Raw genomic sequence first — 24434 nt, 5'->3', positions numbered from 1 at the left:
GTCCGTCTGAATTTACTTGCCAATATTCTTAAAGCAATTTATTCAGTAACTGCATGAAATAAATTGTAAGGTTTTGTTTTTTTTTGTTTGTTTGTTTTTTTTTTTTTGTAAAGGTTCCATGCAAATTAACAGAACATGTGTTTTATGATCATAAACATATTGCTATATGCTTACAATTTACTGCTGAAAGCCAAAAATCTTAAACACTGTATTTTTTTATAAAAATGATTTTTACAGTTCATATAATTGAACAGACGCCATCTGAGATCCAGTTTGTGGTTCAGATTTGTGGAAATCTTTTATTGTAAGGGTTTAAAATGACATCACCATCTATTTGACTGGAAAGAAGACAGTTACAGCCTCATATGACACCCATTTTTTGAATGAAGCTTATGAAATATGAAAGTTATAAAGTAAAGAATATGACGATGGGCATTTTGGAACCACAGAGTTAAAACGTAACATTGCGCTTGCTCATGCAATGCCCTCCGGGGGTGGACATTCAACATATTTAACAGTGGTTTCTGGCTTTGCCTTACATGGAGTAAGATTTCTCAGGTTTACCTGAATCTTTTCACAGTATTATATATGGAAGGTGGTGAAAGACCTAAATTCTTTGGAATCTCTAATCTGTGTTTAGAAATGTTCTTTTTAAACTGTTTGACAATTCTTTCATGAACTTTGGCACAAACTTTTGAGCCAAGAGGCATCTTTGCTTGCGAAGACTGAACCCTCAGTGGATGCTTCTTATTGTGGAGTATTTCAGAACCATGTAACTTGAATAGACGGTAAATTTTTCACAACTTTTTTTGAGTATGTAGCACCAAGTCAATTTTTGTATTTTCTACTTTTCTTTGTTAAATAAAAGATCAAGAGAATTAATAAAAACACAGTTTCTACTTAATTTTACAAAATGTCCCAACTTTACTCAGCACAAATATTGAATTTAAGGTAGCACTGAATTTAGGGTGCAACTGCTTTTAAGGCAACACCGAATTTAAGGTGGCAGTGAATTTAAGGTGGCAGTAAATTTAGATGGCAGTAGATTTATGGTGGCAGTGAATTTAAGGTGTCGAGGTGAAATGGGGTCTGTACTGTGATACAGTAGTATCCTGATGGTCTTGTTCTCTTCCAGGATGACATTAGTTTGATGGCCATTAAAATGATGTAAATCATATGCTATGGCCTTTACAGTCACCAGATCCTGATCCAACTAAACACCGATGGGAGATTTTGGACAAACAGCACTCTACACCCCATAAACTAAACACAAACTGAGGGAATATCTTTTCGATGCTCCATCCCTCCTTTACTGTTCCAGAGCCGAGTAGAATCTTCATTGAAGCTGTTCATTTTGAGAAGACAGGTATCTGGTAGTTCACCTGTCTTCATGATCAGTAAAGAAATGTAAAAATGCAAAATCATTTCAGTTTTGACTAACTCAAATCATGAAATCCGAGTTAAGTAAGCACTGTCCAGCTTGTTGTGCAATTTTACATAAATGGGGAACCTTACGCATCTGGAAGACACTATGTTTCCATCTACCCGTCTCCCTCCTTCTCTTCAGTGCCATAAAAAGACTCTCTATTATCTATCTATAGCGCCTGATGCCCAGCAGTAGCACGTTGCCCACGGAAACGTTTAAGAGACGGCCTGAGTGGTTCTGCACCGCACCACTTGTGTACAGATAAGATTCAGGGTTGTATCAATACTCAGGAAGCAGACAGCCTATTAGTCTCTGAAGTGCAGCTCTCACAGCCCTACAATTCAGGCTACTCAACGTCCAGCACAAGCATTTTCACTGCATCTCCAACAGAGTGGGTCCGCTGATGTTTAAAGTGCTTTATGCTAAACAGTTCAAACCTGAATTTCTTATCTGTGATGGGGTAGATTTATATACAGAATGCTTATAAAGCAGAAAATATGCAACCTGCTCTATATGGAAAAACATATTTGGTCACTCCTTATAATTATTGAGTTTGTGTTTTTCGGCCTCACTCATTGCTAACACATCAATAAAATCAAGCAGCTAACCGTGCATTCTCCATAGACAGCCTTGGTCGTACGGAAGACCTCAGTGACTTCAAATGGCGCTGTCATAGGATGCCACCTTTGCCACAAGTGAGGTTGTGAAATTTCTGCTAGATCTGCCCTAGACAACTGTAAGTGTATTACTGTGAAATGGAAGTGTCTAGGGGCAACAACAGCTCAGCCACAATGCAGTAGGCCATGCAAAGTGCTGAAGCACATAATGCCTATGAAACCACATATTCTCTGTTGCACCATCTGCCTCTGGTAGCAAAATCAGCACAAAAACTGTGTATTGGGAGCTTCATGAAATCAGTTTCCATGGCTGAGCAGCTGCACACAGGCCTAAGATCACTATGTACAATGCCAAGTGTTGGCTGGAGTGCTGTAAAGCATGCAGCCACTGGACTCTGGAGCAGTGGAAACTTGTTTTTGGGGTGATGAATCAAGTTTCACTATCTGGCCAAATGATGGAAGAATCTGGGTTTGGCAGATGCCAGGAGATGCCACGAACTTTCACGCTTCTAAATAATATTTATACCTATATTTGCTCATAATAAATATATAGTATATGTGCAAAAATATGTGCTAAATATATCTAACTGTGCCATTTTTTATATTGAAATATATGCCAACATATGCCAATTTGTGTTAATATACGCAATGTAATATACTACATCTAACAGTGTCAAACATATACAAAAATATATTTCAAACTTAAAACCTATTTATATAAGATAAATATTTTTCTTTAGGAGAAAGCTGCAAATTGTGCAGTCATAAATGACATCTTCCAACATCCTCTACAGAAAACACGCTTAAATATGGCAGATTTCTGCAAAGTTTAAGATACTGGAAAAAAAAAACATCAAATATAAAATGTCCAGAGGCCAGTAAACTCAATCCTGCTATGCTGAAAATGTACAGTTCTTTTGTTATTCTTTTTATTACTTGCCATCCTGAAATCTGGGGTTCCTGCAGCCCCCTCACCACCCCCACATCCCACGTCCCTGCACTAGTAGATCCAAATGCACGTTACGCTTTACTTAATTCTCTGAGAATATCAAACAGCTTATAGGAAAGGATTTTGGATATCAGTTTAATGAATCCTGGCCTTAGTTGACTGATAAACTTATTACGTAAGCTACTGTTGGTCACAGCAGACACAGCTAATGCTATCACAGCTTTATCCCTCTCAAAGCTCTTTGGTTATGCACTCACATGCATACACAACACATCAGCAGAAACACACTTTAGCACAGCTAACAGCTCTGGAATTGTTGCTAGCAAGAAAGCAATGCTAAGACGCTAATACAGATCTTTTTAATGCTACCTTTCCCGTCACATTCAGAGAATATCAATTCTCCTTTAAAGGCACCTGAAGGGGAACCTTTCTGAAGTGATCTTGTCCCAGTTTTAAACCTCCTTTAAGAGCGTCCTCCAAGTTCCCAAATTACCTAGCGCTTTTTTTCTCCCTTCCTTCAGTACCTTCCGGCGTAAACAGACGAGCAGAGCCCAGCCTTTCCATCTTCCATGTCACTGAAAAAGAAAAGTACAATAAAAGAAAAATCTACTTTGAGTGAAATTGGATTCTGACAAGCCTGAGATGATAGACAGAGTGATATTAAGGTTGATTAGCCACTGCGGGTTACGCCTGCTGCCCATTCTCTTGCGTGGCTGCCATTTCTAATTTCAGAGGATGTGAAAGGAGGACAAAGGGGAGGACAAAACCACCTTAGTCACCTTAAATATGACGGGCCTGTAGTCTTGTCTGCATCTTGAATTATTTAACAAGGTTTTCTTTATTTCAAGTGTCCGGCAAAAGTGTTTCCAGTAGTTTCCTGATTAATTCAGTAGTCCCACACTGAAGGCAGTATATGTTAATCAGGATTAGGCAATTTACATTTTCCCCACTAAATGTTAAACAACTTTTCTTTAATACAGCCTAGAGGGATAGAGAAACGTTCATGCTGGCAAGGGGGACGGCAGGTGAGGGCATGGTAGCAGAACGTTTAGCTACTATTTCACTGTTAAGTCGGGAGTATATGTAAATTGCATGTGCAAATTGACACGTTTTATCCCAAAGGAAGCTGCAGTGTATTTTTCATAACTCCAACAAGGCCAAAATTTGTGGCCTACTGAATCTATGCATTAGCACTAAATGTTGTCTGTGCAGTGAAACTAGATATGAAGCCACAATATCAAATTTGTTACCAAATGATTCCAATGGATTATAAAATTCATGAGGTGTTCATCATAGCAGCCTCCTGCCAAAGTATTCTTCCATGAAGTCATTGATTGCTCACAAGGCCAAACTTGTTCCTGAAAACACATTTCTATTCTTTTTTTTTACTTAAATAACTTTAAAACCTTTTGAGGTATGTCAACATACTCAATAAACTAGATAGGGAAAGTTTGTTAATGAACCTAAAGTTGAAAAAGCCAGCTAATTACCTTGAGTTAAAATGGTGGAAGACGTTGATGGTCACTAAAGTGTTGCTTAGATGTTGCTAAGTGGTACCATCCACGGAGGATGGTAATGTGTTGCTAGGTGCTACCTTAAACTGCTAACTTCCATCCACAGCCACCTTAAATTCAATGCTACCTCAAATGTAATCATAAATTCCCTGCCACCTTAAATTTACTGATACCTTAAACACACTGCCACCCTAAATTCACTACCACCTTAAATTCACTTCCAACTGAAGTTTAGTGATATCTTAAATATACTACCACCTTCAATTCAGTGCTTCCTAAATCTACTGCCGCCTTAAATTTGGTGCTGCCTTATAATTTACAGCCACCTTAAATTTACTGATATCTTAAATTCACTGTCACCTTAAATTTTCTGACACCTTAAATTCACTGCCACTTTAAATCTACTGCCCTCTAAATTTACTACCACCTTAAATGCAGTTCCAACATAAATTCAGTGCTATCTTAAATGCAGTGCCGCCTTAAATCCAATATTTGTGCTTTTATTGCTGTGTATTAAGCTGTAAACCCGTGAGTCTGTGTGTACTGTGTATGAATGTCTGTGTGAGAGATGTGCATTGTGACATCAGTTGTTGCAGTTAGACTTGAATTTCCCAAACATTCCACCATTTATTTCCTAAGGGATAACAGAAACTACAATTCAGGTGGTCCAAACAGAGAACTCAGCTCTATCAGTCATGACCCCTCACTGCTATAAAGCATAATTTGAAAACAACTAGCTTTAAAGTTTGGGATTAAGCCTTGACCTGGATTACATTGTGCTGTACTACATTTCCTTTCATTGGACAATCTCTATTCAGAGATTCCATTGCAGTCCATGACAACACGTTTTAAAAAGATGCTTCTTCAAGTGATCTTTAGCAAAGAAAAATGGTTCCATGTAGAACCATGAACACTCAGCGAACCCTTTGCATGATCTTTGGGGTTCTTCTATTGTAAGAAGCTTGGCATGATAAAAGAACCCTTTTTGGCACTTTATAGAACCCTTTTTAAAAAGGATCTATGTAGAACCATCTACAGCACATTCTGCATCAATGGCAAGAACTCTTTAAAGGTGCAAAGAACCCTTTCATCATGTAAGGGGTTCTTGGAGTGCTCATGGTTCTATGTAGAACCATTTTCTTTACTGAAAAAAACCCTTATGGAACCACTTTATCCAAGAGTGTAGGCTTACTCCTCTCCTATGAAACTGACCCCTAAAATTTAAGATTTAATGCTGAAATCTACTCCAACTGTAACTCCAGTGTTTGGAGAGATGATTGATTATCATTGAGCAGGTTTCAGCAGAAGCTCTATCAGATATTATCTGCAGACTGTCAGTAGGAACTGTGCTTCTCTTTTCCTTTATCTCCTTTATCTCACAGCCACACGTTTTTCCTTGAACCCTGAAGCTGGGAATTCTGAAGCTGTTTGTAGGAGTTTGGAGACTGTCTCTCACTTTGAGCCCAAATTTTTTCCAATCCCATATCCACAAACTCTGTCACACCAGCAGAGTCAAATCCACACCACTCAACTGAGAGTCTGATAGCGTCTCCTATATAAGGAACATTCAAAATCACTTACTGGTTTCCCAGTTGTAAAACGGATGCATCCAATCAACACAGGAACAACAAATACATTTCCCGACATTGTAGTGATGTATTTCCAGCCATTTCTCCTTATTATTGCAATACATTTCTAATCATATTACATTATTACACAAATATATTTCCAATAATTATAGAAATACATTTCTAGCCATTTCCAAATATTACGGCAATACATTTCCAATTATTTACATTTGTTGCACAAATAAAATTCCAATAATTATAGCAATACATTTCCTATCATTTCCAGTTGTTTCCAATTACTACACAAATGAATTTCCAATTATTATAGCAACAGACTTTCAATCAGTCCCAACAATTTAAAGAATCAATTTCCACCCATTACTAATCAAACACATTTCCAGTTATTCCCAATTTTATATAAAACTTCCAAAGATACTCTCAATAAATGTAACGCGGACGCACACGCTGAGATAAGCGAGATTTATTACGGGCAAATCCAGGGTCGTGGTCAGAACAGTCCAGGGTCAATGAGCCGACACGTACAGAGTTAGGGTAGGACCTAAAGACTAGAATCAACACAACCAAAGACCAGGTACAATGAAACAAAGATACAAGGATACAAAGGTACAAAGACTGGCAAACGGAAGGGGCAAACACAGGGCTTAAATACACGGAACAATGAGGGACAGGTGATAACAATCAGGGGCGGAGTTACAAAACCAAAACATGAGCACATGGACAGGACTGGGAGGAGCCAACCGTGACAATAAACTTTCAATCCTTTCCAATTCTTACACTAGCAAACTAGCAAACACTAGCATAGTAAAGTTACCAATAAACGTCCAATTATTTCCAATTATCCATCCATCCATCCATCCATCCATCCATCCATCCATTTTCTAAGCCGCTTCTCCGTCAGGGTCGCGGGGGGTGCTGGAGCCTATCCCAGCAGTCTTTGGGCGGAAGGCAGGATACACCCTGGACAGGTTGCCAGTCCATCGCAGGGCATAGATTTCCAATCATCATAGCAACACATTCCAATTATTATAGCAGTGAACTCTCGGTTTCATACACTGATAAACGTCGTCATTGTCCAGTTATTGTACAAAAGGTTTTGTATAATTCATAAAAAAAGTTCAATTATTTCCAGCCATCACAAGAGTAAAGTTCCAGGAATTATTTTGGATTTTAATGCTAATAGACTATAAATATTTTGGACTATCTGGATACAAAACAAAGGTTAAAAAACTCTTTTCCATGAGAAAAATAATACAACCATAATCTGTTTTGCTATAGTGACCCACAGCAATGTCCAGTACTCTGAACAGTCACTGAGCATCCTGGGTAATACAAGTTTCGTTGTCTTAATGGTGACTTCAAACTGATGATTAACTCACTGGTGTGAGTGTATTGTGCTGTGTGTGAAGGTGAAAGCCTTTTTCAAAGTAAGGATTTCCCCTGTACGCTGCACTCGCCGCAGCTCCTGCTGTGAGACGCATCCCGGCTGTGAGTCGTCAGGTGGGAGGTGTAGAGGTGTTTCGGGACCCCTGTGGAGTGCTGACGGAGTGCTGATGCTCAGTGTTAGCCACTTTTACCTGCACAGTAGGACAGCAGAGAAAAACATCTTTAAAAAGTACACAGCTTCAAGGGATAGTTCAGCATCAAATCAAATATACAGCCCCCCACCGATCACCACCACCACCACTCCACATGCAGTCAATCAGCCAGGGCAAGTTTGGGGTGTGAAATCTGTTTATTTAGTTGTGCACTGGAGCTATGATGCTGAAGAAGATAAAAACCAGCATAGCACACCATTGTGCCAACTGTGTACCTAAATCACATGCTTGACTGAAACTGTGAGGGGTTGTTGGGTAATATGTAAAAGACTTGATTACATGCTTTCTGAGTCTGTAGGACACACTGTTATTATAACTTTGGTCTGTTTTTACAGATAACGTGCATGAAAATGCAATTCAGCCCAAGGAAAAGCTCTCTCCCTGTTCTATGTGATCTAATATGCACAGTAAACAGCATAAAGGGAGATTCACTCGAAAGAGGCCCTGAATATTCTGTTGTAACCTCCGTTAGGATGAAGCAATCTCAACCAAAAAAACACACTACATACCTTGATGTATGTGTAATTGAAGGCATTACATGTGATGCTGGAAGTCATCTCTGTTTTCTGCCAGGCACATGAAGGGCTATGGGGGTATATGGGAGGTTAAACGTCACGACAGCTGTCCGGCACCATACTGCATCGCAGGGGCATCCTGGCTTCTTCGAAGCTCCATATACTGAGGAGCACATTGCACATTGTTTTATTCAGATTGCTTCATCATAGTGAGTGAAAAAGTGGAAAAGTCATGAAATAATAATGAAACGCTCAAGAAAACAGAAAGCAGAGATTCTGTTGGACCTGTATGAAACTGAAAAGGCTGGGACAGGAATATGTTACCACTGTGTTACATTACCCTTTCTTTTAACAGCACCAACTGACCCACTTTTGAAAGCAGGGTGTTTGCCATTTTTCCATTTTCAGTGTTGACCAAGCCTTGACCTGTGCAACCATATGAGGCCTTCGCTGATGTATTTTGCACTTTATAATATGCCTCAGTTGTAACGGGAGACAGCCAGGCTAGGTGTGCCTGCACTCTGATTACACAGCCATGCGGTAACATGTGCACAACGTAGCTTAGCATCGTCATGTTGAAATAAGCATGGGCTATGTTCACATTACCAGGTTGAAATCACACAAATCTGATTTTTTTTGCCCTGATGTGAAACAGATCTGATGTTTTCTGTGCCATGTGGACATGCAAATCTGCTCCTTGCAAATCTGACCTGAGCCACTTTGGCTACATTCACATTACAAGCCTCATTGCTCAAATCTAATATTTGCTCAAATCAGATCTCTCTGGCATGATGCCACTCTTTTAGGTCAATAATTGAAATCTGTCATTAATGTGAACGAACCAGCATCCTGACATGACCCACATGGGCACATCCTACTGAGTAATGTCAAGTGCAGGAATCATGTAAATCACGAACAGCAAACAAACTCACCAGAACAAGTCTTTCTTGCAAAGATCAGCTCTCTGATCAGCTGATCAGCTCTCAGTTGCTCATTGTTAGAGTGAGACGAAGGCGAAAAGGGTGGGATGTGTTTATTTTTTACTGTTTACAGGCTTTAACTTATGTTTGGTGCTGCTGCTATGGTAACACTGAATGATGGCACACGCACAAAGTGCATGAATTCTCATTGTGGTTGCATGGCCATGAATCACATATGTATGTGATATAGAACAACATATGAAAGTCACTCAGATCAGATTTGAAAAGATCAAATGTGTGTGTTCACACAGTAGATCTGAGTCGCATTAGGGCAAAAAAATCAGAATTGTGCCAGTTCATCTGGTAATGTGGTCCTAGATCGCCATGTGACCTTAAAGAGAACACTCAGATCAGGATTGATGTGCATTACTCTGGCAGCAGCGCCAAACAGAAGCCTGTAAATGGTGGAAAAGCAACAAATCTCACTTTAATAATGAACAGCTGAGAGCTGATCAAAGCTAATATCTTCACAGCGAAGGTTCTGCTCATTAGTTTGTTTGCTGTTCATGATTCATTCATGTGGCATTACTGATTAGGACGTGCACATGTGGGTCATTTCAGGAGACCAGTCTGTACACAGTAATGACAGAGTAGAGTGACTTACCTAAACGAATGGGAACCATCATGTCAGAGAGAAAACAGGTCAAAGCAGATTTACACACCACTGCTTTCTGTTTTTACTGCATTTCACATGCTGTCCCAACTTTTGTAGAACTGCGGTGTGTATTTCACTGTGTGAAGTGTAGGCCTTGAATAAAAAGGAAATCAGTGACTGTCAGTCAGGTGTCTGTATGCTTTTGAGACAGGTCAGGGTCGGCTGGGTAACCGCGATGACGCAAGTTTTCCATTTCCACATGATCTCTCCAGCCTTCTGAACACCACGGCTCTCTTGTTTTGACATGTCTGACATCTACCCACATGTGGACGCTGAAATCTCTCTCCTAACTGACAAGCTCCTGATGATTTGACAGAGCGCATTACAGGCAACACCGACTGATGTTCCACAACAAATAGAAGGCTTTTTGTTCAGAATGTACAGTTCATCTTCTTTAGTAAATGTTCAGAAACACAACATGAGAAGCAGTTTAGACCAGAGGTCACTAACAGGAGGACCATGGTCGAAGCCCAGACCCAGACACTGTCCTATGTGGACCTGAACCTGTAACCGATAAACTCTAGAGAATTATTTAATTAGGGTGGTCCTATTTTAATCAGCCTAGCTTTACTATCCTTTATGGTACCACTTTATTGACCTGGGAGACTCACAGACCAGTGACGTGTTGTAAATATCACAGTGACACTACTCAGCCAGTCAGATCTGTGCATTGCGATGTGCACTGAGACTCAAGTGAGTGACGCACACACACAGGGGGGATGAGGTGTCAGAGAAGAAAGTGAGCCAGAGGGAGGTTATGTCACATAATGCTATGTGACATGCTATAAAAAAAGAAAACTGACCATAAATATTGTTGAAATGTTACTTGTTGTTGTACTTTATTTGATTTGATATTCAGTTGACTGTATAAGATGTTGATATACCTACTGGGCTACTTCAGTAAACAGTATATGGCACTGAATCACAATGCAAGTTAGACATTATGATGTTCTGGACCTTTGCTTGAAGAAATTTTCTCTAATCAGACCTTATTGCATATTAATTAAAGACCCCTGGTGTAGATGGAGATGCAGCAGAGCCTGTGTTTGGTGGGATGGGCAGATGGGATCCATACACCCAATCCAGATATTTCATATTTGAGAATCAAACTTTGCATAAAAATATCAACATCAAATGTTTTCTCTTGGTTTCTCAGACATGTGTAACAGTCAGACAAATGCAGAGCTGATTGCAGAAAGTAAATAAAGCATCCTCTGGAGTTTCCATCCACTTAATACAGTAAGATGCAGAAGTTTAAACCCCCCCATGTTCAAAACATGGCATACTGGTTTCTTAGATTAAGTTAGTACATCCTCTACAGTAAACTTACACAAAAAATACGTGGTTCTTCTGCAAATTCAAAAGTTGTGCCAAAACTTTTGCACTTTTAATGTTTTAATGTCATTGATTAATTCAAGGGGTTGCACAAAAATATCCTATGAAACGTTTAGGAATTGCAAGCATTTTTCTACAAAGCCTCCTCCTTTCAGGGGCTCAAAAGTAATTGGACAAATTAATTTCACCATTTTTAATCATTTTTAATACTTTGTTGAGAATCCTTTGCAGGCAATGACTGCCTGAAGTCTGGAACTCATGGACATCACCAAACTCTGGGTTCCCTCCTTTGTGATGCTTAAGCAAGTGAAATACATGGTCGAACGGGTTGAGATCTGGTGATTGACTCAGCCTTTGCAGAATATTCCACTTCTTTGCCTCAAAAAACTACTGGGTTGCTTTCGCAGTAAGTTTTGGCTCATTGTCCATCTGCACTGTGAAGCAACGTCCAATCAACCTTGCTGTATTTGGTTGAATCACATCATCAGTAAACACTAGTGACCCAGTGCCATTGGAAGCTGTGCATGCCCATGCCATCACACTGCCTCCACCATGTTTTACAGATGATGTGGTGCTTTGGATCATGAGCCGTTCCAAGCCTTCTCCATACTACCTTCTTCCCATCATTCTGGTACAGGTTGATCTTAGTTTTATCTGTCCAAAGAATGCTGTTCCAGAAGTTCCAGGCTTCTTTTTTGGCAAATCTAATCTGGCCTTTCTATTTTTGAGGCTGATTAGTGGTTTGCACCTTGTGGTGAACCCTCTGTATTTGCTCTCATGAAGTCTTCTCTTTATAGTTGACTTAGACACTGATAGACCTACTTCCTGGAGAGTTTTCTTAGCTTGGGTGGATGTTGTGAAATGGTTTTTCTTCACCATGGAAAGCATTCAGCAATCATCCACCACTGTTGTCTTCCGTGGAGGTCCATGCCTTTTTGAGTTCCCGAGCTCACCAGTGCGCTCTTTTTTCCCCAGAATGTACCAACATTTCTTCTATCTCTCTGATGGATTTCTTCTTTTTTCAGCCTAATGATGGTCTGCTTCACTTCCATTGAGAGCTCCTTTGACCTCATGTTGTGGGTTCACAGCAACAGCTTCCAAATGCAAATGCCACACCTGGAATCAACTCCAGACCTTTTACTTGTCTAATTGATGATGGATTAATGAGGGAATAGCCCATGCAGCCCATGAAATAGCTTTTGAGATAATTGCCCAATTACCCTTGAAAAAGAGGCAGCTACATATTAAAGCGCCGTAATTCCTAAACCCGTCCTCCAATTAGGATGTGGATACCCTCAAATTAAAGCAGAGAGTCTGCACTTTAAGCTCATGTTGATTATACAAATGTATCTTGAAGATGTTTCGGTAAACCGTGTAAAATACCAAAACTTGTCCAAATATTTCTGGGTTTAACTGTATGTGTACTGCAGTATTTCTTAAACAAAGCATTCAAACCACCTCCTTGTTTCTGCACTCAGTGTCCATTTCATCAGCTCCACTGACCATATAGGTGCACCTTGTAGTTCTACAGTTACAGACTGTAGTCCATTCTCTGTGTACTTTGTTACCCTGTTCTTCAGTGGTCAGGACCACAGAGCAGGTATTATTTCAGCAGTGCAGTGACACTAACATGGTGGTAGTGGTGTGTTAGTGTATGTTGTACTGGTGTGAGTGGATCAGACGCAGCAGTGCTGCTGGAGTTTCTAAAGGACTAAGAAACACAAATATCCAGCCAACAGCGTCCTGTGGGCAGTGTCCTCTGACTACTGAAGAAGGGCTAGAGGCTGATCAACAGATGAGCTACTGTCTACTGTCTGTTTACAAGGTAGGAGTGTCTAATAGAGTGGACAGTGAGTGGACACAGTGTTTAAAAACTGAAGTGCTATGTCTGATTCGCCTGTACTGTATATATATCTTAAATCTTAAGCCAAATTAACCCTTTCTGATTATAGCTGCACACATTGCAATGGCTATTTTCAGGTTAAACTGACCACTCTGCCCTTTTCCCTTATCCATCCTCTTCTATTCTGTCTACACAGAATCCAAAGTGTTTTTATACTCTGCTTTGTGAATCCAAAGTCTGTACTGATGAATTCTAATGACCTGTTGTGTTTTGGGCCACTGCCAAAAGAAAGTAAATAAAGTGCACATTGTTTTTCTTTCCACACACCTTGTATTTCTTTCTGATCTTGAAGGAGTCTTGAGCTTAGGCAACAGAAATTTAAGAATCTTCCAAGAGCCAGGGGGGCCGTGTTTACTTTCTATTTTTCTTCTGTATGCTGGTACTGAAAAAAACAATAATAATTTCAAAAACTAAAGAATGGGAAAAGAAAGCTATGAAACAGCAAAGGCACCTTTTATTTTCAGGCTGCATAGCAAAAATAACTGAACCCCAGCATTCTAGCCTCTGGCCTAGAGTAGGTCTCCATACAAATAAAGCACGCATGCAGGGTTGGGATAGCTACTGAAAAATTAGTAGTTAGCTACTTTAAGGGCGCAATTGTCAGAATGTTTATGAATCTCCACCTGACTCACCAAACAGGCCCAACTGAAAGCGTGAACAAGACACTGAATTGAATCATGTGCCAGAAAGAAACAATTGAAAAGTTGCAAATGTACAAAAAGATCACCAAAAAGTGTGACCAACAATCAAACGTACACACCCAAAGGCGTGATATCCAACAAATATTTAGACTAATGGCAAAGTCAATCATTCCAGGTTTTTCCTAACAAAAACCAACAAAAATAACTGAATACAAACCAGGGGATTTTGTGTAAAACGTGGTCGACTGTTGAAATAAAACTGATCCAATTTAAACATTTCAGTAAGATTCACCGATCAGGCATAACATTCTGACCACCTCCTTGTTTCTACATTCAGTCTATTTTATCAGCTCCACTTACTATATAGGTGCATGTTGTAGTTCTACAGTTACAGACTGTAGTCCATCTGTTTCTCTAATACTTTGTTACCCTGTTCTTCAGTGGTCAGGACCCCCATGGACCCTCACTGGGGAGGTACTATTTGTTTGGGTGGATCATTCTCAGCGCTGCAGTAACACTGACGTGCTGGTGGTCTGTTAGTGTGTGTTGTGCTGGTACGAGTGGATCAGACACAGCAGTGCTGCTGGAGTTTTTAATCACCTCTGTGTCACTGCTGGACTGAGAATAGTCCACCAACCAAAAATATCCAGCCAACAGAGTCCTGTGGGCAGCGTCCTGTGACCACTGATGAAGGACTAGACGATGATTAGCTCATATTGTATAGCTTTGCATCTACAGGGTGAACCGATGACGCAGGTGCATCTAATAGAGTGGACAGTGAGTGGAGTGTTTAAAACTCCAGCAGCACTGTTGCATCTGATCCACTCAGATCAGTGCAACACACTAGCACACCACCACCACGTCAGTGTTACTGCAGTGCTAAGAATGATACACCACTCAGATGGTACCTGCTCTGTGGGGGTCCATGGGGATCACTGAAGAACAGGGTAAAAGGGGGCTAATAAAGTATCAGAGAAACAGATGGACTACAGTCTGTAACTGTAGAACTACAAAGTGCACCTATATAGTAAGTGGAAACAAGGAGATGGTCGTAATGTAATGTCTGATTGGTGTACGAACACTGCCCTGTGATGGACTGGCGACCTGTCCAGGGTGTATCCTTCCTTCCACCTGATGACTGCTGGGATAGGCTCCAGCACCCCCCTGCGACCCTGAGGACAAATGGAAAAAGAATGGCCTTATTCACATTTATAATCACTCTGGTTTGCTGATATGTTTAATCTGCAGCAACTCGCTAAACTTACGTCACATCTCTTTCTCCTGCTTCTCATTTGAATTCTCCAACTCCACCTTACAAGGTGCAGCAGGACAATCTGGCGCCTCAGGCACCTTTTAAGGTGGAACTGGACAGTTGAAAGAGAAGCTGGAGGATGAGAAGCGACTTAGTCCAATTAGTCTGACTGCACATCTTTGGACTGTGGGAGGAAACCCACGCAGACACAGGGAGGACATACATACTCCACACAGAAACTTTGGTGTCCCAACCAGGGAATCGAACCCAGACCCTTCTTACTGTGAGGCAACAGCTCTCACAGTAATCAATGGTACCAAAGCTAATAATGCTTAAATAAGTGAATCAAATTATTGTGAAATTTGAGATTTCATGAGGCACTGAATCATTTCCTAAAGATTCGTTGTGAAGTCATACAATCTTCAGATTATTTTTATTTATTGTACCTTTAATTTGACTCATAGTGTTCAGGTGAGCTCTCTTTATCCTGTTTGTGTCTCGTATTGGTGCTGCTATGGATTCAGGAGGAATAATGGTTTTACAAGGTTTTTTGCTGGACTGGTGTAGCTGAGGAAGGCAATGGGGGAAAAACACACACGGTGAATACAGATGAGTATTACAGTGTGTTGCTCTACAGTATTCCAGCTCACAGCTCATTCACTCTGGTGGGGATTAGAATAAGAATATTTGTTTCATCTCAGGGGGCCTTCGAGCCATGCTGAAGACCGATAATGAGCTGTATGTATGTGTGGTTATGTGAATTAAACATGTTTTGGTGTTTTGGTTTGAAGGCATCAGCTTGCAGAGCTGCTCATCAAAAGCAAAAGCCCAGTCTTGTTTAGAATGTGTGGAGGTGCGGTATCGTGATGCATGATGTACTTTTGAGTAGAAGTGTTTTATAATCTATGACAATAAGGTCATGATGTGGGAGTATACATACACTGGGCCGAATTAAAGGTACAATAAACAGAATTAGGTATAACAAATGAAATGTAAATAGTAATCGATTTTACTGTGGTCAGAACTGTAGTCTATTTTCGTTCCATGTGACCGGAAACCAGCAGTGGACCTTAAAATATTGGCTAACACTTCACTTGAACTCACTTGTTATTTTACATTGACATTAAAGGTACAACTTGCAAGATTTTCACATTCACCACTAGTTCACTGCTAGTCACCAGGTGGTCACTGCTTTCTATCCTCTGGCCCAGAGGCAAATAAACTTCATACATTATGATTAATGCTTATTGGTTAAGTTTTTGGTCAAAAATTCTCATAAACACACTCCTAAATCTTGTGGAAAGCCTTCCCAGAAGAGTTGAAGCTGTTATAGCTGCAAAGGGTGGGCCGACATCATATTAAATCCTATAGATTAAGAATGGGATGCCACTCAAGTTCATATGCGTGTGAAAGCAGATGAGCAAATATTTTTGGCAATATAATGTATATATAGGGCAATATAGAGCAAATGTCATATGCTGTCATGACAAATTTTGTCCAGCAATATAACAGTGTCATATTATCATTACCATTAATTATCATGTTGCTTGTCATAATGTTTGATGTCATGATGGCTAACATACACTTTGTGTGCCAAAAATCATCTGACATCAGCTGTTATAAAATCTGTAGTGGCAAAAGAAATGGCACATTTTTTTTTTGTTGATGTCATGGGTTCAAGTAAAGATTTACAAAATATTTCTCACTGCACCTTTAATCTGTCATGGATAACTAATTTTAATTTAACTCCATTTTCTTGAGCATAGATCATGTGCTGTATGTGCTTTCTTTGCACCTGAGCCAGAGGCTAGAAGGCCATGACCGCCTGGTGACCGGCAGTGAACCATTGGTTGATGTGAAAATATTGTTTATTGCACCTTTAATCCCAATAGATTCATGATAACTGCATTGAGAAGAGAAAGGATACTGGGTTTATTATTCGGGCCTTATTATTTTATGAAATGAAAGTGAAAAAAATGGAAGAGGAATGGAAAAGAGAGCAGTGTAATGTAGTGCAATGTTGTGTTCCAGTTAAGTGCAGATAAGAGCATTTCAGTGCGATGAGCAAGAACAAAAATATCAGTCTAAATAATGTGGCCTCCTTATCTGCAACACCACGCAGATCTTTTCTGAGCACTGCTAATGTAATGCTTGTCTTCTCACATAAACAAAATCCATTAGCTGTTTATGCATATTGCTTCGTTCAAACCTGAATATTACAGCTTGTAAAATCTTCCATTCCTCCACAGCGTATCTGCGTTCCATAATTGGGACGACGCACACGCACACAAAAAAGAGCCCTAAATATAAATCAGGAAACAGAGAAATCAAGTATGAAATTGAGCTGTCATTTGTTCAGCCACAGCGATGCTCTATCTCACAGCCAAAGTGACGTAAATCCCAACAAACCCGTTAATTCAGTAATCAACATGTACTGCGCTGTCCTGTATATATGTAATTTAAATTTTTATAGATGTTCTCTTGTCAAATCCTCATTCTCCAGCTTCGGTAGCAGGTTAAAGGTAAAATGAGGGTCCAGGGCAGGCATTCATAAAACATGTCAGAGCAGGACAGCCTATCTGGGTCAGTCTGTGAGTAACATTACCATAAACATGAGCCGTTTTATTCAGAATCAACGCCAGGTGAAATTTACAAAAACAGAGTAAGGCCCAATCCCATTTACTTTTACCCCCTACTCCTCTACTGTCACCTTCCCTCTTGGAACTGAGTTATAAGGGGTTGTGCTTGAAATGTTCCTCTCTGAAATGGGACCCTCAAATAAAAAGAGCATTACTTCGATAACAGGCAGCCCTGCCAGTCTGCAGTGACAGCAGAGGAGGGTAAAGTTCAGCTCCTCATTGCTGGGCTTTAGTTACATTTAGGGCACCATATGCTTTCAAATGTGGGGGGGGGCAGAGTTATTTATCATCACCCAGTACTAAATTGTTGGTTATATGAAGCTGAAGTCAGCTATTCAGTAGCTTCTCTTTCAATTCTCCTGTTCCACCTTAAATGCTGCAGCAGTTACATTCTGGCGCTTCAGGCATCAGAAGTGCCGGGCTATTTAAGGAGGAATGGGAATTTTAGGTAGCTACTGAGACATTAGCATACTATTAGTGAATTTTATGCTTATTATGAAGAAAAGGACCAGAATATAATAGAAAATAAGATAATACAGTGGTTATTGTATATTTTAAAGGTGTAAATTCTCACGTTTGTGGGTTTCTTTAGTCACTTGTGCAGAAATCTTGGCAGTTTTTCTTTTTTCCTCATAACACTCCGTTTGGAGGGCCGTGTAGCCCTAACACATCACCCTGCACCTCTATCTCAACAGAAATCAGGACACCTTACCCCTAGACGTGAACTCGCAAAATGGAAGGGTAGGGCTGAGTGGTGAAATGGGATTGGGTCTACATGTATGTATGTATTTCTTCACATCCAGTGTGTAATATAAGCCAATCTATGCGATCGCTTAGCACCTACTACAAGTGTTTCGTGGAGCAAAAGAAACGGCTTGGAAAAAATGGTTCCATTGACTTACATTCAAAGTAAAGTAGGGTTTGTCCTTCTCCTCTAAAGTTACCATCCATTTTGGAGACCAGACCATTTTGGACAAGGTTTTGTTCCAACAACACATATATATATATATATATATATATATATATATATATATATATATATATATATATATATATATATATATATATGTATATATATATATATATATATATATATATATATATATGCATATGCATATGAAGGCACCCAAACACAGACCTATACAGTCATGTTGGAGGCACCCCTGATCAAAATACAGGTTTTGTAAAGTGAAAATAAGTGAACAAATCCTCTACAGAGAACACACTTCTGCACATTTCCAAGCAGAATTGCTGTTTACTTTCTCTATTTAATATATTTATATATTAAATATAAATTTATATACATATATATATATATGTGTGTGTATATTTGGGAACAAAAACATGACATACGGCATGAGCCACATAAAAAGTTAAGGCACTTTTGCAATTTTATTTTATGATTTTTTTTTAGGTTAAACCCAGAAAAAAGTTAGTAGAAAAAAAAGTTAGTGGAAAATGTCATATGTATGTGTGTTCTCTGTAGAGGATGCATTAACTTACTTTAACTATGTTGGAAATCTGACTAAATATGTTTCAAATTATATTGACATATTTTGTAAAATATATATATTTCTTTTGCATTTTAATGACTGGGGAGCACTGTGCAGCTAGCCTTTATCTGATGTTGAGTATTTTAACATTTTTGGTTGAGACACTGTCCACTGAAAACTGTTGACTCTTTCCATTTATTCCAGCTTCCATTCTTTTCAGGAGACTCACTTTCAGTTTCTCAAAGAATCTGCAGACACTCCTCCAAAGCTCAGTCCTAGAAGTTGGTTGATCATTTTCTGCTTCTTCATTCAGTGTTGTTGAGGTCTGGACTCGGGGGTGGTCAGTCCATTGTTCAGCTTCTTTATTTTGATGTATCTTCTTTTCTCAGTGAGGTTCTTCTTGACAGCTACACATCCCTTCAGACCCATAGCGCAGAGTCGTCTTCTCACAGTGGCAGGATGGACAGAAACACCTGTGGATGTTTTCAGATCTGAAGCAGCTTGATTTTCTCCTCTCTCTCAAAGATGAACGCTTTAAGTGCTGTTTATCTGATGGGAAACAGCACTCATAGTTCTGGTGGACTATCAGGTCTTCCTGGTGGTTGTTGGGAGGCCCATTTTCTCTGTAGCTGTTAATCAGTTTTTGGAGCTCCAGTTTTGGAAACCCATGTGAATTTTCTGATATCCAATCTAATCAGAAATATCTCCTGAAAAATGCAAATGCAACCAGTGTCATAGTGTGAACTTTGAAGGTGTGGAAAAACATCTCTGCAGATTTCTTTGAAAAACTGAAAGCGAGTGTTCTGACAACAACGGAAGCTGTAATAAAGGTGAAGAGTAGAAACAGCAAATACTGAAAAAATGAATATTATATTTACTTGTTGAGGCTTTTGTGTACTTTCTTGATGCTAAAGCATAAATATCTTATTAAATTCATGAAGAGTGGTCTCTGACTTTTGCACAGCACTGTAGACCCTTGGGACATGGCCAACCTGCTCCCGCATTGCGCACACACATACACACACTCTGTCTCTCTGGGACTCTGTATTGTTTTTTTTCTTCTTTTCTCTGGGGACTGTGCCTTTCTGTCTCTTTCTCTCTCGCCTCAGGCCTATTCTCATGGGTACATGGGCAGCCAGAGACAATAACACACTCCTCCTGTCCAGGGTGTGTGTGTATGTTTAGACTTGGCTTTTCCACTGACCCATTTACTCCCTCAAAAGCTTTTAACAGAAGAAGAAAGCTCATTGAGAAACAAAGCGTGGTTCTCCATTTGGCCCAAGCAGCGCAGATCAATAGCCGTATACTCAGTCCTGTTTCGTCTGGGATTAGATTAACTTCTGTGGCTGCAGATCAACATATAAACAAATCCCACTGCACTACAGTCCCTCCCCATGTCTTCAAGGGTTTGCATACAAGATCCATGTCACAAATGCCTCCATATGCCACCAATCAAACATTTGGAGACATTTTCTTTTGAAATGTTCCTGCTGTTACTCTACACTGATGGTCACTAAGGCTATGTTTACACAGCAGGTAAAAGTGGCCCAAAACTGATTTTCTCCCCAAATCTGATTTTTCCGTTTCATATCTTTTAAATGTGTGACTTCAGTCTGAACAGATCAGCTCCAAAACCGACCCGTATGCGCAAAAGAACAGAGCTTCACGTATCATGCTTGTCCAGAGGTAAACAATCATGATGGCCAGAGAACACCAGTTGCTCCCAGAGCTTCAGTTTCATCTTCATCAACATCACAGGAGCGATTAAAGTTCCAATGACTCACAGGAAGACAGTGTGTTTGAGTTCGCCGTAAAAATGACACATTATTCGGCCACGGCCTAGTCTTTGGTTCCTGCAGCCTCAGGCTCCTCCAGCAGTGCTCGGCCGTTTCGTTCGAAACTTCTTAAAACTCTGAATTTTTGGTACAGAAACATCAGCCTAAATGTTTATGAGTCAAAGCAGTGCAAGATTATGTTGAGTTGTACTGACGTAAAAGTCGCATGAATTCCGATCTGGCTGTTCAGACTGAGTCGCTTTGCTGTAGATTGGATATGGATTGGATTTCAGTACCACATATGAAAGTGGTTCAAATCGGAATTTTTTGCTGTTCACACTTCCACGCAAATGACACATATAAGGAAAAAGATTGGATTTGGGCCACTTTTACCTGCTGGGTAAACGTAGCCTAATAAGAGGACAGCAGTCTGAGTCTGGACCCAGACAGTGTCCTATGCAGACCAGGACCTATAACCAATAAACTATGGAGAATTATTTGATTTCGACAGGGTTTTACTATTTTAATCAGCATAACCTTTCTAGACTTTCCGGTAGCTTTAGTGGCCAGGGAGGCTCACAGACCAATTGTATGCCTTGTAAATATGACACATGACGCTACTCAGCCAATCAGATCTGTGCATTATGATGAGCACTGAGACTCGAGTGAGTGGTGCACACACAGGGAGGGACGAGGAGAGAAACAGCAGTCAGAGAAGAAAGTGAGTCAGAGGGAAGTTATTTCACATGCCGTGCTCTAAAAGAGAAAACTGATGATAAATATTGTTGAAATGTTACTGAGTTGTACTTTATTTGATTTGACAGTGAGTTGTTGACGGTATAAGATGTTGATATTCCTACTAGGCAACTTCAGTAAACAATATATGGCAAGTTTGAAATTATGATGTTCTGGACCTTGAGAATATTTTCTCTAACTGGATCTTACTGGATTTTAATTAAAGACCCACCCTCTACACTATGTACATTTTGAGGATTTGGAGACCTCCATGGTGGAAATGTGTAATTGCACACAGCATGGAAAAGAAAATTTTGTAATGAGCGTTGCGATTCGGACCCCTTCCCCAAACACATGAATCTGATGATGAGAGTGTGTTGGAAACAGAATTCATCAAGAACTCTTCTGAGGATGTGAGTGAATTATCTACTATTGATATAATTCCTGATAGTAAGAGGATAGTGGTCCACTGATGGCAAAGCTGGTGGTCCACTGCTGTTTCGCTCAGTGTTTTCTGAGCGGCCCACCAGTGGTAAAGTGAAGTATTTGACAAAATTCCACTTATTATTGCTTATTGTCCACTCACAGTCTAATTTTCTTATTTTTCCTTCCTTCATTTCTTTGTAAATTCATTTAGTAAATCATTTTAATCTAGCTCAGTGTCAGCAACAACATTTTCTATAAAAAACATTTTATATAAAGACATTTATATATTTTTTTTCTCTCGGCTGGTTGTAATATTTGTCTTACTTTCCAAATTAAAAGTCTGTTCAGATGATTAAACCAGGTAGAACTTGTATGCAGGACAGTAATCTGGGTGATCCAAGGGTGGACCTGCAGTAGCAAACAGTCAGTGGGGTTATCAAGCCAGTGGACCCATATATGCTTACTATCTGCGATATCTTCATATAATAATGTTGAAACATCAAGCCGGTGCTTCTTTTCAGGTCAGTGCTTCTGTTAACACATAAAAAAGTATAACGTAGTTTGATAAACTAACGCCAGATCTGACCTGATGGCTCTAGAATGGCCAGGCATGAGTTTAGCATGAGTAATGTTTCTTTCAGTTTTAGCACAAAAATCTCACAAAGTTCTATGCAGTGATGGAATAGCTTGAAAATCTAATTTCCACAGTTTCTTCTAATCCCAAATGTGGTCAAGACAAGATTTGAATTTCACCAGCTTTAGTCATTTTAATATTACTAGCTAGCTAAGTCTATATCAGCTAAGCCTATGCATAGTCTACTATTATCTACATTAGCATGGCTGAAATTACTCTAACAAAGTCATTGACACCATAATATCAAAAAAGAGATCATCACAATATCTTGCGTCAAGCTGTACCAATAAAAAATACCCATGACCATATATAGGTTTTAGCTAGCAACCCTAACACAAGCTTGTGGACTTTCTGCTTAGGTTATCACTCAGATGTTTATTAAGATTAAAATTACGTGATACTTTTTAAATCCCACTACCAGGGAAATTCCACCTCCGCATTTAACCCATCCGTGAAGTGAAACACCACATACACACTAGTGAACACACACACAATAGGTGGCAGTGAGCACACTTGCCCGGAGCAGTGGGCAGCCCTATCCACGGGGCCCGGGGAACAGATGGGGGTTAGGTGTCTTGCTCAAGGACACCTCAGTCATGGACTGTCGGCCCTGGGGATTTAACCGGCAACCTTCGGGTCACAGGGCCAGCTCCCTAACCTCCAGCACACGACTGCCCCCAAATTTATCCGTATAATCCTAAATTACAGGATAAAAAAAACTATGTATGAACTGTTCTAATAGTATGAGCTTTCATATGCATACACAATAAATATGCTACAATGTTTGATGCTTAAGTTGTAGCATCTTCTAAATGTAAATTTCAACAAAAATCTACAGTTTCATTATCAGTGGGTTGCACAGAACTTTTGTCAACATTCAGTGGCCATGACTGTTAGAGCTAGGCCATTGGTTGGGGCCCTGTCAAAATGTGGTCAGAAAACATAAAAAAAAAAAATGTAAAAACCTCTATGATAATGCTAATTTCTACTAGCGCTTGAATTTGGGTTCTAGTACTGTGTTAGCGCTAAGCTAACAGCGATTCACATGAACAACTTTTGAGTAAACAGACATTCAAGTTTGTAAAAGTCATACTTTTTATTTGAAGCTTGCAACAGACACATTAGCACATTTTATCTTAAAAAAAAAAAGTTTCCCGGCTGCAGCCAGTTTTGCAATCCTAACAACTGACCGGAAACTTGGTCAGGCTGTGGCTCGTATTCACAGTCAGTAGCATATAGTATCTAGAGTTTACAAAAAACCTAGAGGGATGTTTGTCTCACAAAGTTGGTCCCACTGTCGATCCTCTGTCACTTCTTAATTATGTTGCCAGTTAATCAAATGCATCAGGCCTTCAGTTGAGCTCCTGAAGTCCTAACCAATGGGAGAGCTCGCTTGGCTGCATCTACCAAAATACCACAGAGAAAAAAATTCTCATGATTTTCTTTTAGGCGCTTCAGAATGGAACCCTTTTGTTTCCGACCAAAGCTAAGAATGCAATAAGAGTACTGGAATACTTGCAGATATTAAAAACGACGAGCGTGATGCTTATATTACATCAAATGAGCTAAAGTTCACTGATATTTATTGTTTAATCTCACAGAAATCATTAGGAACTTCTCTGAAGGCCCCAAGGGTTCCCTGCTGCTGTGATGCCTACGTCCCAACAGCAGCTCTGAAAGCATTTTGACAGGAGGAGAGGAAAAGAGCCATGTAATTCTACCATTCACAGAGGTGTATTTCCTGGGTTAGCATGAAGGCTT

Source organism: Pygocentrus nattereri, chromosome 10 (assembly GCF_015220715.1).
Source record: "Pygocentrus nattereri isolate fPygNat1 chromosome 10, fPygNat1.pri, whole genome shotgun sequence".
NCBI lineage: Eukaryota > Metazoa > Chordata > Actinopteri > Characiformes > Serrasalmidae > Pygocentrus > Pygocentrus nattereri.
This window is presented reverse-complemented; position numbering follows the sequence as displayed.